Raw genomic sequence first — 18,627 nt, 5'->3', positions numbered from 1 at the left:
TCCTCCATTCTCAATTGGTAGTGGCCCGCTCAAACCTAAGCTTAGACCTATGGACTTGGGCTCATAAGGTCCCACAATACAAAAATTTATGCAACTATGTACTGTGGGGTGATTATATGACATGGGCTATGAACATGGTATATGTTTGTCAACCAACTCATGAACCATTATGGTTCTCGATATGTTGCCATGGAATAATTCAATGGGTTGGCAGTCACGTGAAACAAGTGAATTGGGACCTAATTTCAAGCAGTTCTTTGCATGGTTAGGTACTCAAAGCTTCACTCTTCGTGGGCTTTGGTCTAAGGCCTAGGGTGCCTCGATGAATTATGGCTCATGGATTTTCAACAGTGTATCATTGGCAATTTCTACAAGGCATGCAGTTCGTGGCCTCTACCTGGATGGTGGTTCATGGCTCATAGTTGCTCATTTTGCTAAGCACGTGGTTCACAACTTTGGTTCATGGCTTCTTTCTTAGGACCCATGGCCCCCTGATCAACCCAGGTTGACTTATCAGTCTCTGTAATGTCTCAATTAAATTTTCAATTTTGTCTAGCTGGCTCTACTGAACAGAGAAAACCAATTCTCTACATAGTAGCTTTGGCTCTAGTTATCTCTTTGTCATGTCAAATATACTTATTAAGAAAAAAAATTGTAATATGAAGCAACAAAATCTGTGTTTTTGGGTCGATTTCCCTACAGGGTAGCCCATAACACATAAAAAACTCTATGTAATGTTTTGCATCAGTAATATAAATTCTAGCCTTAAACAAAAAAAGAAAAAGAAAAGATTGTCAAGAATGATTAATAGATCTTTTATAATAATTCACTTATTCACAAAAAAAGTTACATCAATTTTCAAAGGGAAATTTTTTTTATTTAAAATGATACAAGTATTTATGTCAAAAAAAATTACTTATAATAAAAATATGATAACAACTGAAACAATAATATATATATGAAAATGAATATATGTATCTAATAAATTTATACAAAATAAGAAAACACACACATATATATGGATATGAATATATTCATATAGTCAATCTAGATTCATCTTAACTCCAGATTTATCAAGTGTCGAGAGGGATCAAATTTCTTGACGTGCAAACCTTTCCTCAAGTTTTGCACTAAAAAAAGAGGTTTACACCTAAAAATTTGTTCCATCTATATTCTTGATAGATCTAGAGTTAAAATAGATCTAAGCTGGTTTAATTATTAATTGTTAATAAATATAATTATTAATTTTTTTAATTATTTATTCCATTTTTTAATTTTATCTTTTTAATTTTTTTATTATTATGTAATTTGACAATGTGAAAAAATTTTCGCAACATAACATTACAACATCTCTTCCATATTAGGTTGGAGAGCATTGCTCGTGGAACAAGGATCACTAGATATATATATATATATATATATAGTCACACACACACACGAAGTGATTCTTGTGTCAAGATAACAAATTTGGTAGTTGTTTCACTGGTGGACTATTCAAGAAAAGGAAAATCATTGTACAATATTCTCACCACATTATTGGTGACTTAGTCAACTAACTACATCATGATGATACTTTTGGATTCTTAGGCTTGTATTCAAATTCCACTCAAAGGAACTCCTCTTTCCATGAATGATACAAATTCCTTTCATATGGTAGGTGGTATTTCAAATCCGCATTTTAAGTCTATTGAGGATTTGGACTCCATATGAAAGGAATTTGTGGTATGGTAAAGGGTGGAGACTCTTCATCATGTGATGCTTTAATTGAAACTTGCAATCTTATTCAAGGTTTTGGCACCACCCTAGTAGACTCTTACAATGATATCCTTGGTTATGGTTGTACTCACCCATGATACCCTTGGTTATGGTTGTACTCACCCATGATATCCTTGTTATGGTTGTACTCACCCATGATATCCTTGGTTATGGTTGTACTCCCCCATTTTTGGGTCTTGTAGGTGGTTTTTGTGCATATAATTTATGTTTGTGACTTAACTAATGTGATCTATTGTGACATGAATAATATGAGGAACATTCTATATGGATCCTAAAATATCAAAACTAAATTATAAAAAGTTAAACTAAAAATAAGAATCTATGGAAGAAGAGTCCAAAGAGCTCAATAATCCCATCCCATAGGATACATTGAGCTTTTTAGGGTGGAAGAATATGTCCAACTAAAGAATATAAGGAACCTATACCTATTGTTTCAAGCAAGCAAATTTATACACCTCACTCCCTATGGTTAAGGAGATTGATAGGTTAGACCCTCCATTTTGTGGGTTATATGTAGTAATGTCATTTCCCTATCCCACATCTAAGTAAGAATTAGTTCATTTTGCTTCAATTATATACATAAGATGATTCCTGTTTGTTGTTTCTCTTGTATAAATTTGGTGGCTCTTATATAGATTGTCACCATAATATATTACAAAATTTCCGAACTTAAGCAAGGGAACGCTCTAGAATCCTTATAAATTTCATGAACATATTTCCTAATGGAGTGCTCAATGAGGAATTTCATATGTTACAAATAGGTTGAGGTGGCCCATTAACTAATGAATTCATTAGTAGGATAGAGAATAAACATTTCCAAGCCTAAAAGAGATAATAGAATACATGCTTTGAAGAAGGTATTACTAGTAGTAAATACATTGGTTACGATATGCTATAGACAATATCAATGATATTTGGAATAAGGAAATGATAGATGGATGTTTGAAAAATAAATGATGTAACAAGTCAAAGTAGGATTTAGCATGTTAATTACCAATGGAGAGACTTGTTCAAACATATAATTGATGATAAATGGATTTGGTTTCAAGATTATGGGAATTAAAAGCATTAAACCTAAGCCTTTGTAGTGTGATTTTACTGTGTATCTAGAACTAGGTGCTTAATAGCTGAGCTAGTCTCTAGGATTTATAATTTCGGGCTAAGGGTAGCTAAGGCTTACGAGCAGGTCAGGACCATTGTAGTGATATTTGTGAGTTGGTTTCTTTTGTATGGCATTTGGGGTTTGAGATCTTGGAGTGGGAAGCTAAGTTGGGAATCTGAGGTCATTTAGTCGAGTTAAGTGATAAAGGGGGGTGAGATAGCTAGTGTGGAGCTCCCAAATTTCTTTTAATGGATCGTCTTTATTCAAGGGTTGTTTATAGGAGAGGATTCACATAGAATTGGGTTAGCGAACAAGGTCTTCAGCTCGGGTCATGGAAATTTGAGGCCAGTGAGGTGTCTCTAGGGCTCTGAGAAACTCATCTTTGTTTTAGGAGTGAAGTTGTTTGTTGGTGGCAAAATTGTTAGAGGTGTCTTATTATGGTCTTCTGCTGATAATAATGCATTGAGGTTTGGGGATGACCCCTGCTGGAGGAGGTCTCCTACTAAATCAGAACAACTCTCAATGTTTTGGAATTCTATAATGGGATGTTGGTGGATTTTTTGGATTTTGGTGCATTGGAGGAGGTTCGTCATTATGAGTAGCGGTCTTGAAGGGCAGTGAAGATGATTAGACAGAGGGGAAGAATGAGGAGAGGGATAGGAGCGGAAGGGTAGGGGGCAGAGCATAAAAGAGAAGCAATGACTATGGAGGGAGATGAGGTACAAGATGTAGAACTTGATGAGGGTGTGGCCCTAACCTTCATTAGTCACTTAGACATGTTCTTCTTACTACCTCCTTAGACACCTTGGAAGCACAATTGCAAAAATTCACCATGCTTCTGGAATAGTTGAATCAAAAGAGGCACAATGATCATAATGAAATAATAAATTTTATGAACGATATGCAATGCAATCAATGGAATTTGCAGAATCACCTAACATCACTCTACATGGGCCAAAGGTGACTAGCTAAGCATATGGAGCACTAAGAGGGGTGGCTAGCATAAGTATAATTTCATGTTCATACGGAATTCAGGTGTCTAGATCTTTCGGGTAACGATCCGGGTCATCCTCTTGTTCACTGATGTTTGTGGGTTGTGTTTTTATCTTAGGAGTCTTTTAGGCATATTGGTCTTTCTAGTTCAATTTTTTAAGAAAATTATGGCATTTTGTAAATTATTTTTGTGTTGTTATTTTAGACAACAAATCTAGTTCGAGTGAGGCTGGAAATAAACAAAACGTCTATGTATTAAAAAAAAATATTGCACAATTTTTTCAAAAATCAAATTAACAAAAAATAATATAAAACAAATTAATAAAAATAAAGCATATAATAAATTAAAAAATATAATAATTTAAACACACACACACACACACACACATATCTATATATATATATATATATTCTAGGTGGCCTCTCACTCAGCACCGACAAGCCTTTAGCATCGAGGATGGGGCTTGGGGTTGTTTCCTAGAATTGACCCCCATGAACACAACAATATGTGCGTAGGGGTCGATTTTGGGAATTGAAGCCCCGCCCAGACTATAGAAACAAAGGCCAACAACCCTTAGGCATTGAGGCTGAGTGGGGGCCTGCCCTCAATTTCTTTTAGTATTTTTAAAATAATTTTTCTTTTTTTTTATTAATTATTTTATGCCTTGCTTTATTTTTTTTTTATTATTATTTTTAATTTATATTTTAAAAAAACATTATTATTATTATTATTATTAAGTTGCGTAATATTGTCTCTTCATTTTTATTTTTATTTTCCTTTAATGTTTTATTTTTTCTCTTTTATGAGTTATCTTTGGTTAAGTTTTCTTAATTTTTTATGTTAATTTTTTTTTTATATTTTTTATTCTATTTTTTATACTTATTTTTAGTTTTTCCTTTTTTTGGTTGATGTTTCAATTTATTTTTTTTTGTAACTTTTTATTTTTATTTTTTAATTTTGTTTTCTTTTGTTTTTTTTGGTTTTTTAAATTTATTTATCTTTTTATTTTATTTTAACCATTTTTTTGGCTACAAGAGTTGTTTTGATGCTTGAAAAATAACTCAACTTCACTATGTACCAATTTGATAGTTTATTTTTAAGTTTTAATTACAATGGATCAAGTCAACCCCCACTGTGTCAATTTGATGGTTGATTTTCTAAGTTTTCATTGCAATGGATCAAGTCTACCCCTACTCCATGTCAATCTAATGGTTAATTTTCAAGTATTCATTACAATATGTTAAGCTAACTTAGGCCAAGATTTTAAAAGAGTTATACTTTCAACATTTAAAAAAGAATTACTCTTAGTATAATGACTCTTTGATTTAGGTATTCAATTTTAAGGTTTTTTTTTGTCATGATATTTCCTCTCGAATTATGTTAAAAATTAAGGTTTTTTATTGTCATGATAATTGATTTTAATTCCAACACTGAACATGTTAGAATTTTAGGGTTTTTTTGGAGTCGTGATATTTTATCTTTAACGTCATGGTTTAAAATTGTTGGAATTTTTAGGATTTTTGGAGTTTTGATATTTTATCTTTAATGCTATCGTAAAAAGCTATTGGGATTTTAAGATTTTTTCAAAATCATGATATTTTATTTTTAATTCTATTGCTAAAAAATAATGGTATTTTAACCAAAAAATGTTGGTGTTGTTGATGCAATGTCAACACTTTTCGATTTTGGGGTGTTTTTTCATGTTTATTGCACAAAAATTTCATTTTTTAATGCCATCACTAAAAAAAATTGGAATTTTAACCCTATATATATATATATATATATATATATATATATAAGGAGCAATGATGCATCTTCAACACTTTTCATTTTCCATGTATTTTTTCATGTTTTTTGCACAAAAATATGGGGCTTTTGAGCTAGAGTTATCGTTTTGAGATTACAATTCTCATTAAGTCAGTAACTTTATTATAATAAATGGTTATTTAATTATAAATAATGTACTAGTTAGGACAACCGCTGAGGGTCAACTCAATTGGAAATGGTCGTGCAAATGAAATATTATGTGTGAGGAGGTCCAATGTTCAAATCCCTTGATTTATCTTGTGCATGCAGAAGGAGCATATGTACCCACCTAGAGTTTATAGTGGTAGTAGCTGGAATCGACCCCATGTCATGCAAGTACGACACTGACCTAGTTGTCGATTTCTCTAGTTCACAAAAAAATATTTTAGTAAGTGTAATTTTTTTAATAACTAAGTACCTTTAAATAAATTGAAAAGATATAACTAGTTAAATGAAGGGTGTATGTCCCTTGGAACAAGTGTTAGAGAAAGCCCTAGAAGTTGAGCAAGCTATGTGTCATGCTCAAGAAAGAGTATAGTGCATGGAGGTGGCTTATGTTAGTACCCACATTCGTGGATTAGTATTAATGGCAAGAAATGTGGGGCATGACTCAAATTTATGTGAAATGATGTTGGCAGGAGGTTTAGTGATTCAAATTGGATCATTATATTATTTTCCTTCTATCTCGATGCTTTCAGAGTTGAAAAGTTGGAGGAATAAGCTTGTAGGGTTATTTTCACTGATAGGTCCCAGTTTTGAGAATTATGGTCTTAAATCTTCAAGAGCCATTTTGAGGCAGTAAATGATGTTTCTTGGGGTAATAAAATTATCACCTATGTCAGGCCCTTGGCATTATTGTACACTCATATACCTTCCTAAAAGTGCAAGAATCATGTCAATTGAAGTTTGTATGCAAAAGTTATACATCATGCAAGCTGTTCTACCATATTGATCACCATGGTAGAATGGATGCCACATTAACCCCTATAACTCATGCATATTAATCTAGCCATGTGTGGAATTTCAAGAAAACTCTAGAAGGTCAAAAATTGTAACTCTAGTTGAGGGAATCAAATATTGCTCCTAGTTAGCTATCGAGTTATGTTATAGGCCACTAGGAGGAGCAATTGTTCCATTCTATGCTATTGTATTTTGTTCCATAGGTTAATAACGAAATTTGGATTGGGAAGTTAGATAGAAATATAGAGGGGTTTAGTATTTTGTAGCAACCATATTGTTGAGTCCCAAAGTTGCATCTTCCCTATACACCTTTTCAGTCTTCTTTTCCATTTACTTGACCCACCAAGCTGTCAAATCATTGCATATTAGTTTAAAAAGAGCTTATAAAATGGTTTCCTAACTATGTTTGTGACTGCTGTTTGATTTAGATTTTTGTTTAATCAGTTGCGAAAACTTGTCACTTTCCGCAGCCAGCTCAAGTTTCCGCAGCCATTTTGTTGAAGACTATGTTACAGGTGTCCACTGGAGAATTCGGCCACATGGGCAAGCTGCAAATGACATGTACATGGAGCGTGTCCCCTTGGTTCAGCCGAATCACTCACAAACAGCCATGGTCAAGGACGGTCAAAGGAGTGGTCAAACCAAGAGTTTTGCGGTGGCACGACTCTATTTTTCCCACGTGAAGTTTTGCGTGGCAAGTTCCTCAATCTCCGGAGGTGTGCTAACACCTGTGGATCAATCTGTGAACCAAATCGAACAACCACCACTCCATAGATTTATTTGTCATGGCTACCATACTGCTAGATCTCAGGACGTGGAGATTTACGTGTCTGTTTGGCAGCGTAGAATTTAGGAATCAGTTATAGCATCTTCAGTTATAAATAACGCGTTATCATACGCTTGATAGTTAGCTTTTCATATGTAATCTCGACTGTTTTTATAAGCCCACTGTGCCGTGCTTTGTCTTTATGTTTTGACTGCACTTTAATATATGAGAAGACAACGTTCTTAAGTTCAATTTGTGATTGAGTATTGATTGGTCGAGGTTGCAGAGGGCCCCTGTACACCAAAGCTATGTATCTACTGTATAGTTTCTCGCTTTATTTCATTATGTCACTTCTTTCATAATCGTTTACTTGTATATTATTCATGTTAACTGTTGTCCATATTTCCTTTTATGCTTTCTCATGATTGTTAGCTGATCAGTGTTTTTCTTTCAGGTTCTTATAGGCAGCCCGGGCAAATTACATAGTTTTAAAGACTAATGACATGAGATCATCTTGTCCTTTCTGCTGATTCATTTTCTGAGTTTTAATTCCAGCATTGTCATTTCTTTCAATTTTGCTTTGCTTATTTACTTTTATGCAATTTAGATATCATATTACTCATTTGTTTATGATTTCCTTCCTATAGCCAAGCGACTCAAATAGTGAGGAATCAAAATATTATTTGATGTAGTATGATTTAGTTTCCTTTTCTGCAAGATTAGTGATTAGATTACTCATGTCATTTTCAGGAATTGAAAAATGAATGTGTAGTTTAATCTTAGTTTCATTTTATGTAATTTCATTTCCTGCAACTTAGATATCAGATTACTCAATTTATTTATGATTACCTCCTATAGCCAGAGCGAGTTGAAAGGTGAGGGATCAGACTATGAGTTGAAGTAGTGTGGTTTAGTTGTTTTGCTTACAGTCTTTGAATTGCTTTGAGTTCAATTTTTATTTTCTTTTTACATAGCAGTAAGGATACTGGGCTTCATTGTCACTAGTTCACTGTTTTGGTGCATTTTTATTTTCTTTTGGGAATTGATTTCATTACAGCAATTTTTGCAGCCTTTTTGAGAACTTTAAAGTTTGGAAAATCATTGTAGAAATCACCATTGCCATCCATACTTGACTTTCAATTATGCCATATCACATTAGGGAATCAACAAAAGATAAACCCAAAAGCAAACCAAAAACTCAAAAACGACAAAGAACTAAGAAATCGGTTATCTTGCATATACATTGCACTTCACTTCAGCAGTTTACGACTCTCGGATTGACATTTTAAATAGCAATTTAGGACACACTAAATTGACCAAACATTTTGGTGCCGTTGCCGGGGAAGTGAAACTAGGTAGCCAATTTCTTAAAAAAAAAAAAACAAGAAAATTTCAAGGAAGGTAAAATTGATAACTTCTCAAAGTATGCTCTCCTCTTGCACCTAGTGTGATCTGGAGGATCAGAAAAGAGAGTTATTGGTTTAATAATTTCTTGAGTATGCTCTCTTCTTGCACCTAGAGTGACCTGGAAGATCAGAAAGGGAATTATTAGCTTGACTTGAAGAAAAATAAAAAAAAATGACATGCATAGAGCAAGAGATTCTAGGGGAAGGTTTTTAGCTAGGGCTAAGAGTTCGATTTTTACAACTCCATCTACTTCAAGGAATAGACAAGAAACACCTCCATCATCTCCAACTCACACTCCTAACCTTAGGATTCCTAGAATTCAAGAGGCAATAGTTGAATTAGGAGACTCTCCCACACTATCCACCGAATCTGAATTAGGAAAAGACCCTTTCTTTACTTCTACAGGAAAACACATTGTAATTGAAGAAGTAGAATCACCTGAAGAAGAAGAGGGAGAAATTCCTCCTCGTTCGCCATTAGTAGAGGAACTAGAGGACTCTGAAGTCTCTGAGGAAACTATCATGACAGAGGAAGTAGTAAACGGATTTGGTAGAGGTAGAGGTAGAGGAGGAGGAGGAAACAATGGAGGAGGTAGAGGTAACAATGGGGGAAATAGGGATGGAGATAACTCATTCGGATTTCCTATAGTTGATGAGGATTCTCGAGCAACAATGAAAAACATCTCACCATCTGTCCTCCCAAACTTTCATGGGTTAAGAAATGAGGATCCTAAAACATTTCTATTTGAGTTTGAAGTCCTGTGTCGAACTTATGATTATCTGGAAGACTCTCAGAAACTCAAATTGTTTCCTTCCACATTGAAGGGAGCTGCTTTGAAATGGTTCATGGGATTAGTCACTCAATCCATTAGGACTTGGAATGATATGAAACAAACATTTTTGGATAGATACCTGGACTATTGTATGCCCACCAATCACAAGGATGAGGTATTCAAAATGGTGCAAAAAGAAGATGAAAACTTGGATGATTTACTTGAAAGATTTCAATACAACATGAAAAGAGCAAAAATGAATAACTTAGATTAGGAAACCTTGAAAGCCCTTCTATTAAAAGCCATTAGAGATGAATGGATAGATATTTTGAACATGATGGGAAAAGGAGATATATCTCAACTTCCACTTCATGATATAGCAGAGGTATGTGTCCATCTCTTAAGGGGAAAATCTAAAACTGGAAATGGGCCTAGAGATCCTTCTCTCATTAGAGAAAACAAATCTGCAACTGGATCAGTAAGTAGGGCTGAGATTGGCAACATGCTTGATGAATTCAAAACTGATATCTTAGGGAGTCTTAGTGAGCAACTAGACACCCTTAAGATACAAAACAAGCAGAAAGCAGAAACTGAAGCTTTGGCCATCTTTTGCCCAAAATGTAGAAAGAAACATGCTCTAAGGGAATGTCCTTTGGATGCAAAATTTGTTGAAACATGTGTGATTTGTTCAGAAAACCATGAGACCAAGGATTGTCCTTCAATTCCTGGGCTCAAAGCTGTCTTTCAAGAAGATCCAAATTCAATTGAGTCTCTCTGTTTTGTTGCAAGGAGACCTTGGCAGGGGCAACAAAATCAAGGGTTTAACAACTCTATGAACTTTCAAACCCCACCAAATTGGAATCCTTGGCAATAACCTTGGTCCCAACCTCAAAATCCTTTTCAATCATGGGTACAAGGTATGTAAAATCCTTATGGGAGATTTGCTCAATTTTATCAATATCCTCCATCTTTTCAAAATCAACAAGCTCCACAACTTCCAAATCAAAATCCACAACTATCATTGCCATTTCCACAACAACAACAACCTTCTCAACAGAATCCAAATTCTAAACTCTTGCTTCCATTCCAACAAAAGAAAAATCAACTACCTTCCCAACCATTGCCGAACCCCAACAATAAAAACCCTCAAAATGCTTACATGGTAGAAGGACAACAATTTCCTACCTATATGATTGTTCCTCTCAATGATGTACAACTCAGATCTGGTAGAGTTTTAGATAAGCCTTCTATAGATGCTCAAAAGCAAAGCATCTCTGAGGAATATTCTCTTGAAGCCAATAAAGGTTCTGAAGCATCTCTTCAAAACCCAAGCACTCAAAAAGAAAAAGAAAATGAGTCAACCCCCACAACTCCTATAGTTGAGCAACCTACATCTTCATCCACACTTCCTTTTCCTGAAAGATTACAAATTGACAAAGGGGTGGAAAAACAAATCTTGTTGCCTGACTATGATTTTCTAGATGAATTAAAGAATGTCTGTATCAAGATTCCCTTGTTACAAGCCATTAGAGAGATTCCTATTCTAGCAAAAATGATAAAGGAGTTGAGTCTTAAAAGACCAGGAAGGAAACCAAGAGATACAAGAAGAATCCACCTGGTAGGAAAAATTGCAGATATCATGATGGGAAAAATTACTATGCAGAAGTATGTAGATCCCGGTAGTCCAATTGTCAAAACACATATCAATGGGGTAGAAATTCCAAATACTTTGATTGATTTAGGGGCTGCTATCAACATTATGAGTAGACAGACTATGGAACAGCTAAAACTTCCTAATCTTCTTTTTACACCTACTTTACTCCAACTTGCAGATTGATCAATTATCAAACCAGATGTTGTATTAGAAGACATTTTGGTCTCCTTATATTCTTGGGAATATCCAGTAGATTTCATGATTTTAACTCCCTAGAGTAATCTAGGAGGACACCCTCTCATCTTAGGAAGACCTTGGCTAGCCACAACTGATGCTTTTATTAGTTGTAGATCTGGGGATATGTATATTTCTGATGGTAGTTCGAAAAAGAAATTCAATCTGTATCCTCCAGCAAAAGCAATTACAGAAGTAGGAGATAATGAATGGGTTGATGATGAGGATACTATACAACCTGTCTTTACCATTTCTGAAATCAGTGAAGATAGTCAAATTCTGAACACATTAGAAAACTTTGGAACATCTTCAGAATATGACCACACACAATTTCAGTTAGATTCCGACATTGAGTATCTATCATCTAGACAAATGTCTGTTTACTCTATGGAAGAGTTTGGTAGTTCCGCCATTGAGATCTTTCCAGGTAAAACATTGAATATCAACAAAAACTTGGAAAAATCACAATAGGAGAGCTAACCAAAATCTTGCAAAAACATTCTACTGCATTTGCATGGGAATATATTGATATGAAAGGTATTGACCCTAAGACTTGCATTCATCACATATACATTGCGGAAAACAGTAGACCAATTAGACAACCTCAGAGAAGGATGAATCCAAACCTTAGGGAGATAGTGAAAGAAGAGCTCCAGAAACTACTCAATTTAAACTTCATTTATCCAATTTCAGATAGCCGATGGGTTTCTCCTTTGGTTATAGTTCCTAAAAAGAATGGTAAATGGAGGGTATGCGTTGATTACAGGGAATTGAACAAAGCAACTTTGAAGGATCACTTTCCTTTACCCTTTATCGATCAGGTATTAGATACTTTAGCAGGCAAAAAGTACTTTTCATTTTTGGATGGTTTTAGTGGCTATAATCAGATTCAGGTAGCACCTGAAGATCAAGATAAAACCACATTTACCTCTCCATGGGGAACTTTTGCTTATCGAGTACTTCGTTTTGGATTATGTAATGCACCCGCAACATTTCAAAGGGAAGTACTAAGAATCTTTTCTGATCTAATCCATGATTGTGTAGAGGTTTACATGGATGATTTTACAGTTTATGGTGATTCATTTGAAGAGGCATTAGAGAATTTGGAAAAAGTCCTTATAAGATGTAAAGAAACAAATCTTTCATTAAGTCATGAAAAATGCTTTATGATGTTTACTGAAGGGATTGTTTTGGGACATCATATTTCAGGGGATGGGATTAAAGTTGATAGATCAAAAGTTGAAGTCATCTCCAAGCTGCCTATTCCAAATTGTCAAAAAGATGTTAGAAGTTTTCTGGGATTTACTGGATACTATAGAAGATTTATAGAAAACTTCACCAAAATAGCATCTCCACTCTTCAAATTACTTACAAAAGACTGTGAATTCAAATGGGATCCTGATTGTCAATATGCATTTGAAACTTTGAAAGCAAGAATATCTGAAGCACCCATTTTGAGAGGGCCAAATTGGAAACTTCCTTTCCATATTTCTACAGATTCTTCAGATACAACTCTAGGAGTTGTGTTGGGTCAAAAGGATTTAGTTCCTTAAGCCATTTACTATACCAATAAAAATTTGACTCCCATTGAGTTGAACTATACTGTGACTGAAAAAGAGTTATTAGCTGTTGTTTATGCAATCAATAAGTTTAGACATTATATAACAGGCTATGAAACTTTTGTCCATACTGATCATTCTGCAATTAGATATCTAATGAACAAACCTGTTACTAATGGCAGAGTTACAAGATGGATCTTACTTTTACAAGAATTCAATATTACTGTGTTGGATAGACCAGGGAAACAAAATACAGTAGCTGATTTCTTGTCTAGGATCCAAAATACTAACGAAGATTCTCCTGTAGAGGATAAGTTTCCAGATGAATATTTATTTGCAGTAACTACCTAGACTCCTTGGTATGCAGATATTGCTAACTATTTGGTTACAGGGAAGCTACCTCCACATTTATTTCCTAGTGAAAAAAGAAGAATTATTCAGGAGAGTTCAAATTATTCATGGATTTCTAATGAATTGTTTAAAACAGGGCTAGATTGTGTGATCAGAAGATGTGTTCGGGAAGATGAAATGCCTGACATCCTTAAGGCATGTCATGATGAACCATGCGGTGGACACTTTGCTGACAAAAGGACGGCCTATAAAATCCTTTCTTTAGGATATTATTGGCCTTCCCTCTTCAAAGATACAAAACAATATGTCAGAAGGTGTGACAGCTGCCAAAGAGTTGGAAGACCGACTCTTTCAAATGAAATTGCCATTACAACCACAGGTACTCATCGAACCCTTTGAAAAATGGGCTTTAGATTTCATTGGACCCATTAATCCACCATCTAAATAGAAGAAGTATATATTGGTATGCACTGATTATGTCACTAAATGGGTAGAAGCCAAAGCATTGCCTTCTGCCACTGAAAATTCAGTTGTTAATTTTCTTTATGAGGATATTTTTACTCATTTTGGTGTCCCAAGAGAAATTGTGACAGATCAGGGAAGTCAATTTACATCTAACTTGATGGAGAAGCTGATGGAAGAATACAAAATCAAGCACAGAAAATCTACTCCTTACCATCCGCAAGCAAATGGCCAAGTGGAGTCTACAAACAAAGTTCTTGAGAGCATCATCACCAAAACTGTTCATCTACATAGAAGAGATTGGGCAGAAAGGCTTCCTGAAGCCTTGTGGGCCTACAGAACTACATGGAGGAATACAATAGGACATTCTCCCTATGAACTTGTTTATGGGAAAGAAGTCCTGCTCCCCATTGAGTTTCAAGTCAAGACTTTCAAGATGGCAGTTCAGTTGGGGATGAATCTATCAGAAGCCCAAAAGCACAGAATGGAGAAGCTGAATGAGATAGATGAGATCAGACAAGAAGCAATCTTAAGAACTGATCTAGTTCAACATCAAAGAGCTAAGTGGCATGACAGATACATCAAAGAGAAAAAGTTTCAAGAGGGAGATTGGGCACTACTGTTTGATTCCAAGTTTAAAGACTTCAAAGGTAAATTTCAGACCCATTGGCTTGGGCCATATGAGATCGACAAAGTCTTTAGCAATGGAGTAGTAAGAATCAAGACCATTGATGAATTTCAAACTCCTCTTATTATGAATGGCCGCAGATTGAAAATTTATCATAAGCCACTCTCAAAAGAGGAATTTGTCAAAATATTTCAAGAGAATTCTGCAATAATGCTGGTGAAGAAGAATCCTTGTTCCCCACCAGCCTAGCCTTTGTTTCTTTCAGTTCAAAAAAAAAAAAGAAAAAAAATAATTGTATAAGCCCGAAAACCAATCACAGATTGGCGGTCTTATACAAAAAATGTAGAGTGAAAATCAGGGACACCTGACACTCTATATTTTCCAAAAAAAAATTCTCTCCTTCTTTTTCATTTTCACTTCACTTCATTTGCCATTCCACTCCATCTCCATTTTCATCTCACTTCACTCTGCTTCATCTCACTCCATTTCATTCATTTCATTCCATTTCATCAATAAATGTCTCTTTCAGGACCATTTTCACTCAGTTAGTTATTTTCTAACTATCTTTGTTCAAACCAAGTGGGTGTTGTGTCAGTTTCCGCAGCTAGAAGCAGTTTCCGCAGCCAGAAACAGTTTCCGCAGCCACCACCACTCTGTTTTTCAAATTTACAGTCAAAATGTTAGTGCAATAATCATGAAAATGCAGGTGTAACTGAGCATATGCTATGAAGACATGGAGCATCTCCAGACATCAATAAAGAGCAGTTGGTTAAAGGCTAATGAGCAACAAATGACAAGGTTTCCAAAGGTATGAGCAAAAATTTCTTTCAAATAGCAATTAAAGCCACGTTTTTGCATAGTTGTCAAACCATAAAAGCTCTACTATGTGCAATGATCGTCACGATAGCTCCATTACCCATTACCATCCCACGATATTATTCCGCACACCATGCATTTATTTTTTAACGATCTCATGATTGATTTTCGGGTTTAAACTCATAGTCAACTGCACTTTCATACACCACCTGTAATCATGAGATGTGACCTATCTCATTACGGCTCCTCTCCACCACATTTTCCGCAGCCATTCATTAAACGTGTAACATTTCACACGCAACCGTTTAATTCAAAATCCTGACTTCACTCCACTTCCTTACCATTCTATTAAGACCATCCTCTTCACATACGTCTATACTTCATCTTGTGAACTCACCACGGCTGCTCATCCTCTGTTCCGCTTGTAATTCCGAAACACTCCCGTTACCTGCTATCCATCTACTGATTGCAGCCACTGTATTTTTGCCATAAACCCTGCAACCGAGCCACCTTCCCTCTGCTAAACCCTCACACGCAATTGAATTTTCAGTTGAATTTCAAAACAGAGGAAGGAATGGGACGATTACTAAGGGCAGAACCAGAAGGACCTAAATATTTAGAAGGTTACCCTCAAGCAAAAGATTTGCTGAAGAAAGAAAAATGGTTACGCTTCATCCAAAAATTCAAGGGCCATAATAAAGAGGTAACCAAAGCCTTTGCACGGGCTTTCGATGGACAGATGGTGGAAATTGGAGACTTAAAGCTCATGGTCACTGAAACAACAGTAGCAGCTGCCACAGATTTACCCCAGGAAGGTGAGTGATGGTTTAAAAACAAAAGCGTGGACGAGCAGGCATGGAGAATTATGCTACATAACCCAGGTATGGACATTACTGTGTTTACAAAAGGAATTCATGTTCATGCATTGAAGGAAGAATGGGCCAGCCTACTGCTAATTATCCAAAAGTTTATCACTTGCGAAGGACGCTTTGGTTCAATGTACATGTACCATGCTAGATTATTGATGAACTTCTTAGAGAGTCAAACTCTTAATTTGCCTTATTTCTTACTGTTGAGTTTGAAAAAGATGAGTACCACAGTCCAAAAGCACATAGGAAATATAGAACCTCATCTATATCATCATGGACTTGTAAGGATTCTCATTGAAGACCAACCGAGGAAAAACAAAGATACCTGGGAACAATTCTTAGTAAGAAATTACTTTCAAGAGCCATCTGAGGCACCTGAAAGTAGTACACCAAAGACACCGAGAAGGAGTAGGAGAAAAGAAAAGAGTGCCATAGTCCAAGACTCTCCTACTACCAAAACTCAAGAAGTTGGTCAAAAAGAAAAGGAGAAAAGAACTAAGGACAGGAAACAGAGAAAAGTGAAAGGCAAAAGAAACATAGAAGAAGTCTACCAATCACCTGAGCCATCTATAGAGGAAGATTATCAAACATTGTTTGAGAGACTAATGCATCTTCAAAAACAGGCTGCTACAGCAAAGAAAAAGGAAAAAGGAAAACAAAGCATAGGAGAAGGGAGTACTAGTCCACCGTATTTAAGAAGAAGCACCAGGCTTAGAGGAAGGGGGAGTAAAACACAAGTAAAACGGCCCCACTTCATTGACTTGGGTGGGGAAACACCCGAGAAACCTCCAGCTGGCCGTAGTCCACCTCGTCCTCAGCCAAGTATTGAAACTAGTCCTCCACATGTTGATGAAAGCCCTTCTCGGCCAGAGCTAGAAAGCAGTCCTCCTCCTCCACAAGACTTTGAAGTCAGTCCAAGAAAAACACCCGAAATAGATCCCAGTCAACAGGAGGTGTATGACTACCTCGAATCTTTAGAAAAGACAGCTGCAGGCCCGAGTACCACTCTGCCCCACATGACACAAGATGCACAAGTCCAATCCTTAAAGCAAGAAGTGTTTGAATTAGAGGTTCTAAACAGGCATATTAAGCAGGAAAATGAAGCACTTAAGGAGCAGAGCAAAGTGGATAAAATTATTCATGATAATACTATGCTTCATTTGGGACTATGGCAAAAGAAAAACAAGAAACTAAAGAAAAAGTGCAGAAAGTTGAGCAGAGAATTGATCAATCTCAAATTCAGATGTCTGATAAGGAAACCCAGGATGGTGGTAGCACCAAGAAAGAAGAAAAGAGGACTAGATGTCCTAGCAGAGGCTTCAGAACATATGGATTAAAGGGGAATGACTAAAATTTTGGTTGCATGAGGACATGCAACATCTTCACAGTGGGGGTATGTTAAGTCCCAAACTTGCATCTTCCCTATACACCTTTTCAGCCTTATTTTCCATTTACTTGACCCACCAAGCTGTCAAATCATTGCATATTAGTTTAAAAAGAGCTTATAAAATGGTTTCCTAACTATGTTTGTGACTGCTGTTTGATTTAGATTTTTGTTTAATCAGTGGCAAAAACTTGTCACTTTCCGCAGCCAGCTCAAGTTTCCGCAACCATTTTGTTGAAGACTATGTTACAGGTGTCCACTGGAGAATCCAACCACATGGGCAAGATGCAAATGACATGTACATGGAGCGTGCCCCCTTGGTTCAGTCGAATCACTCACAAACAGCCATGGTCAAGGACGGTCAAAGGAGTGGTCAAACCAAGAGTTTTGCGGTGGCACGACTCTGTTTTTCCCACGTGAAGTTTTGCGTGGCAAGTTCCTCAATCTCCGGAGGTGTGCTAACACCTGTGGATCAATCCGTGAACCAAATCGAACAGCCACCACTCCATAGATTTATTTGTCACGGCTACCATACTGCTAGATCTCAGGACGTGGAGATTTACGTGTCTGTTTGGCAGCGTAGAATTTAGGAATCAGTTATAGCATCTTCAGTTATAAATAACGCGTTATCATACGCTTGATAGTTAGCTTTTCATATGTAATCTCGACTGTTTTTATAAGCCCACTGTGCCGTGCTTTGTCTTTATGTTTTGACTGCACTTTAATATATGAGAAGACAACGTTCTTAAGTTCAATTTGTGACTGAGTATTGATTGGCCGAGGTTGCAGAGGGCCCTTGTACACCAAAGCTCTGTATCTACTGTATAGTTTCTCGCTTTCTTTCATTATGTCACTTCTTTCATAGTCGTTTACTTGTATATTATTCATGTTAACTGTTGTCCATATTTCCTTTTATGCTTTCTCATGATTGTTAGCTGATCAGTGTTTTTCTTTCAGGTTCTTGTAGGCAGCCCGGACAAATTACATAGTTTTAAAGACTAATGACATGAGATCATCTTATCCTTTCTGCTGATTCATTTTCTGAGTTTTAATTCCAGCATTGTCATTTCTTTCAGTTCTGCTTTGC

Source organism: Pinus tabuliformis, chromosome 8 (assembly GCF_031772625.1).
Source record: "Pinus tabuliformis cultivar Carrire ecotype Pingquan chromosome 8, CPIR1, whole genome shotgun sequence".
NCBI classification, from domain to species: Eukaryota; Viridiplantae; Streptophyta; class Pinopsida; order Pinales; family Pinaceae; genus Pinus; species Pinus tabuliformis.
Note: the sequence above shows the minus strand (reverse complement) of the source record.